Below are 5,552 nucleotides of genomic sequence, written 5' to 3'. Positions count from 1 at the left end.
GAAAAAAGTGGGGCCGATTCGAAGAGAATTGGAGGCACAATTCTTAGAGCTTCTCACAGAACCAGGCGTGTTCATGGCCAAGAACGAACACACTTATGAGAACTGAGTTGTATCAGGGAGAGTCTTGGTGAGATTTGTCACTGCTTACACAAACGGTAGTATAATTCAAGGACATCGTGTCTGCTATCAGCCAGTAAGCAACCAGATCTTCACAATGGAAGGTTCAAAGGGTCAAACCTACCTATCCTATACTTGACTCAACTGCTAAATGCTATCACTTATCCTATCTCCATCCATGTGGGGGATTGTTGAATAAGTGAATGGAGAACAAATGGAAGAAGAAAGAGACTTCATTGTGAATGAGACTTTAATCCCACATTAGAAGTTTCAAGGAAATTTTGTTGGTTTATAATTTATATTGATTCACATTAATTGAGGTTGTGAACAAATGCATGGGGAGAGGCTCTCTCTCACACGTGGGTGCGTAGGGGTGTGCAAATCCAAGGCCCGGATTTGCACTGAACCAAGTTGACTCATGTGCAAGTGCAACCTGCGCACACGAATACCGGACCGGTCGGGGCAAAAATTTGCCCAAGTGGAACAACCAACATTTTACCACGTAGATCTTTTGCTGCTGTGAAACGGATGTATTAAATTTGAGATTAATGCAAAATAAAACCGGTCGAGTAATAATGAGTGAAACGGTGGCTGTTTCACTGCTCGGCTAATAATGATCATTAGATCATTAACTCTGGCCATTGATCCGAGCTCCTATATAAGGAGGCTCCGATCATAGGCAGAGAGGGCACACAACAAAGCAAAGACTCTCCATTTTTCCCCTCCTCCTCTGTCGTGCAACTCCTGCTCGGCGGAGTACCCGTGATAGCAATCGGGTGTCACTCAGTTCGCCGTGACCGCCAGTGCTTGATCGGATTCATGGTCGGTCGTTGTATCCTGGGAAACAGACGACCCTTGTAAGCCTCGAAGCACAGCCGGAGGTGGGCGAATCTGTTTCAAGGAAACTGCGACTCTCGCAGGCCTCAGTCCGTTTTCCCGGTCGGCCAGTCTCCTCGCCCGATCTGTCTTTTGCCAAATCAAGTGTCGCTCTGGTCTGCTGCTCTGCAGACCTGCCCAGCCGCTCTTTGGCACGTAGTAGAAACCAGACCCTGTTGGCAACCTGAGATTATTCGCTTAGGTCATTTTGACTGTAAGTTGAATTTAATTTAGTGTAGCTTAAATTCAACTAATACACATAAATCTCCGGCATTAGATTGTTTGTGTCCAACAGTCTACAATCCCTACAACGACCGATCATCACTTCTGGTCAGTAACGATCAAAAGATTGATATGATTAATGTTTGAAATGGTTGAATGGCCCATAACTTTTCAGAGATCATGATCACAATCTACACATATATCTCTTATCTCATATCTATAAGTACTAGTTATATTTGTCATTTAGAGACTAATGTTAATGAAACTCTATTTTTCATACTTTCTATTGTCCACTGGCGAATTGAGCATCGGATACGTCTTGTTGGAAATAACCTCCGTCTGCTCTTGTATATGCAGGTGAGACTATATGTTGTATAGGTACTACTAAACTTCCACTTCGATACCACTAGGTCAGCAAACATTCACTTCATTACCTCTATCTTAGAATCCATCTCATTGGCAGATTTCATAAACATTAACAACTTTTAAAGGTTATCATTGTCAGGATCTTTGTATTGGTGCAATCTGAGCACGGACAGAATGACGGTATACCACCGTTTCTCCCTTGACGAGTCTTCTGCTATTACTTAGCCCCTATATATATATATATGAGCCACACCCAGTATCCAATATCCAAGTATTTGAGGAAATAACATGACAATCAATAATGAAAATACCTTGAGAGGATGAGCATTGGATGCCTTATTCTTCTTCACAGACTCAAGATAGATCTTGTAGTTTCTTCGCTAGTGTCCCATCTTGCCACAATAATGACATGAGCCCTTTTGTGCTGGTTTTACTGTCTTGACCTTTTTGCTCTTCCCCTTAGCATGATGTTTTGGTTTCCTCTTAGAGCTTTTCTTGAAGGAGTCTACTAGCATTATAGTTTTTGTTCACCTTTAACGGAAGACTCTATAGTCTTGAGCATATTAATCATCTCGGGAATGGTTGATTCCCCATTAGCATGAATGGAATGTTGTTTCCTTCGCTGTGATTTTATGTGCAACCTCTTCGCTTCCTACCCCTTCCTCGAGACTCAACAACTCATCTTTTGCACTGGGTTCCGGCACGACATGGGCAGAATAAGCATCCACTCCGCTTCCATCAAGCATCTAGTCCTGCTTGAGTTTCTCGACGATGTCGACGCCATCGACATCCACGGCCGAATGCTCGAGGTGCTCGTTGTCTGGATCGTCGACGAGCTCCACATTGAAGCACCCAAGGTCTAGAACGCGTCATTCCTTCTCGCCCTCCATCCGCCTGCAGATCCTCCAGTTGCATTGAAGAATTTTCTCGGAGCTGATTTTCGAAAGGAAAACACTTGGCTCATGCTGAATTCTAGCAAAACCCCAAACGTGAGCGAGATAAGATCCATAAAGCCGACCTTCTTAATTTTCATGCATACTCTCTTTGATCGAGACATAACAAAATTTGCTTCGATTGCTAGGGATCAACAGCAAAAAACGGAATCAATGAATTTATTTATCCGGACTATAAAGAGGACCCCGTGATCTTCAACCTCAACTTCAATCTGAAAAATTGTTTGTCAACTATGATATTGCCACAGTTCCTCAGGAAGTGCAATGACTCTATTATACTGGCAGATTCTACGCATATAGAGAGCACCAATGAAGATGATTGCTTGCTCCATGGCTCTACAGAAATAGAACTAATTGATTTACAAATGAGAATGCCCAAAAAGACATTTGAAGGGTTTCTCTTAAATCAGAAGGAGACGACGGAGGAATTAAAGGAAATGGGATTGCAAATGCTGAGAAGTCGCATTAGTACGGATCAGTTCAAGGATATATTAACATATGAGGAGTCTCTGTTCCAAGTATCTTCTAGCATTGCTAAATTGCAATGAAATGAAATTTTAGTGATTGTTTTTTTCTCTTCGTTCAATATAACTAACTTGTAATTCACACGAATGTGTGTGTCCTTTGTTAAATAATCTAACTAGTAAATTCTTTAAATGTTGGTTTCAGTCATATTTTTAATTCCATTAAGTTATAAATTTTAATGTAAATGTTATTATTGATTTTGTTAGCAAGTTGCTGAGTTGCTGAGTTAATAATTAGTGGTGATAGTGGTTAAAGAAAATTATCAGATTTTAATTAGTAGTGGCAATTAATGATTAAAAAAATATTCATGTTGAATGCATTTAAAGTAGTAGATATGTAGCTCCTAAGGCTGGTTGTGGTGGTAAGAGGCCATGACAGGGGTGAATGCAGGAATAAGAGATAGAATGAGCTGATCTCGAATTGCTGAGTTTGCCAAGGACGTAATAGAAGAGGTGAGGTGTGAGTTCACTTCGTGTGATAACGTTACAATCTCATCTTTTTCTATATTTTACCAAATTTTAATTTTTTATTAAATAAATGTTTATTATTTATGAAATTATTAATTTAATTTACTGGTAATAATATTTAATTCGTAGACATTAAAAATTTGAGGGTCATCGCGAAAGGTCTGGTCGTTGACATTGGTATTACAGAGTGTGTTGTCGACGGTGAGATAGAGGTAGTTAGTCCACAAGCGCAGTGCTAGGCCATGTTCGAGCGTTTTACGCAAGGCCTCAATCCACAGTTGCTTGCTTTCGGTGTCAACGTAAGCATATGTCGATGTGGAGGACACGTTGATCTAATCATGTTTACATAAGTGTAAAAGATGGAGCTGTGAGATGTTGAAATTGAAAAATCTTGAAATAAAGAATTATTTCTTTAGAGTTATTAATTACTCAACCTTAAAAGTCATTTACTGTACAAAAAAAATATATCGTTAAAATATCTAAGATTCCATGATGAAGAAGTATTAGGTACAAATAGTTAATGTGAGGAGTTAGTGGACTATAATTAAGGAATTAGTGGGCTATGTATTGGCTTATAAATATACTATTTGCTTATCAACGAAATGCATTGAAAATTTTGTTTTATCCTCCTTGTCTATTCTCGATCTTGTACAATTGTGCAACATTAATCGATGCAGTTTTGAGAGCCCCAAACTTGTTGACTAATAGATAACCTTTAATAGTTAATCTGGGCTGTAGCCCACCCTAAAGTCAAGTAAGTACTTTTTTTTTTTCCTATTGAATTTTTACTTATGCAAAGGAGCCTGATTCATTTCCATACGTAACTTGCACATTGAACATCGAAACAAATCATGTTACATAATAAATTCTGAAAAAATAAATAAATCAATAAAACATATGATATTTTCATTATTATTTTTTAAGTGTCCTTTTAAATCATACTATTCACGAGTTAAATGGTCAAATCATATAATAATTTTATTACATGAATAATATAATAATATATATATAATTTGGATGAATTGATTTTTATGGATTAGTATCCAACCATATAGAGTAATGAATTTTTTAATTAATTAATTATGTTTATCGAATTTGACACGATATTGATGTAATATGTCAAGGTGTTAGTGGACACAATTGAATACACTTATGTGTATGCTTGTGGATCCGTCGTATTTTTTCCATCCTATGTTTCAGGATCAATATCAAACAAGAATTTTACTAAATGTAATAAGTTTAATTATATAGGTCCAGTTTATTGAACGAGAGTCAGTTAAGGATATAAATATAAATTTTATTATAAATGATTTTTATATTTCAAAATCTTATAGTCATATTTTGTTGAATAAATAATAAATTTTTTCTGTTATATATATAATTTGTATTATTTTTAATAATATATATAATTTAATATATTAAATTTGAGTCTTCCCAAGTTTAAGCCCAGTAAATCTTTAATTTCTGGATCCGTACCTGACGTTTATGTTTATGAAATTTACCAATGAGATGTGAAAGCTTGCTGACCTAGTGGTATTGAAGTGGAAGTTTAGTAGTACCTATACAACATATATAGTCTCACCTGTATGTACAAGAGCAGACAGAGGTTATTTCCATGGAGACATCTCCGATGCTCAAAATGTAACTAGTATTTATAGATATGAGATGAGAGATATATGTGTTGATTGTGATCATGATCTCTAAAAATTTATGGACCATTCAACCATTTCAAACATTAATCATATAACAACCTCTAATTATATATAGTGTTGTCAGCCTTTAATATCAATCTTTTGATCGTTACTGACCAGAAGTGATGATCGGCTGTTGTAGGGATTGTAGACTACATCTACTTGCTGTACAATATAACCCATAGTTGACAGTGCCTCAATCTAAAGAAGACCAAGAGAGAGCCGAAGAACTGAGCTTGAACAAGAAAGGGTGAATTCAAAGAAGAAAACGTGGAGAGCTCAAGAAACTGAGTTCGGAAGAAAGAGCTCGAATAATTGAGCTTAGGTAATCTATG

This window comes from Zingiber officinale, chromosome 2B, assembly GCF_018446385.1.
Source record: "Zingiber officinale cultivar Zhangliang chromosome 2B, Zo_v1.1, whole genome shotgun sequence".
Taxonomy (NCBI): domain Eukaryota; kingdom Viridiplantae; phylum Streptophyta; class Magnoliopsida; order Zingiberales; family Zingiberaceae; genus Zingiber; species Zingiber officinale.
The sequence above is the reverse complement of the archived record's forward strand: the minus strand, read 5'-3'. Positions refer to the sequence as shown.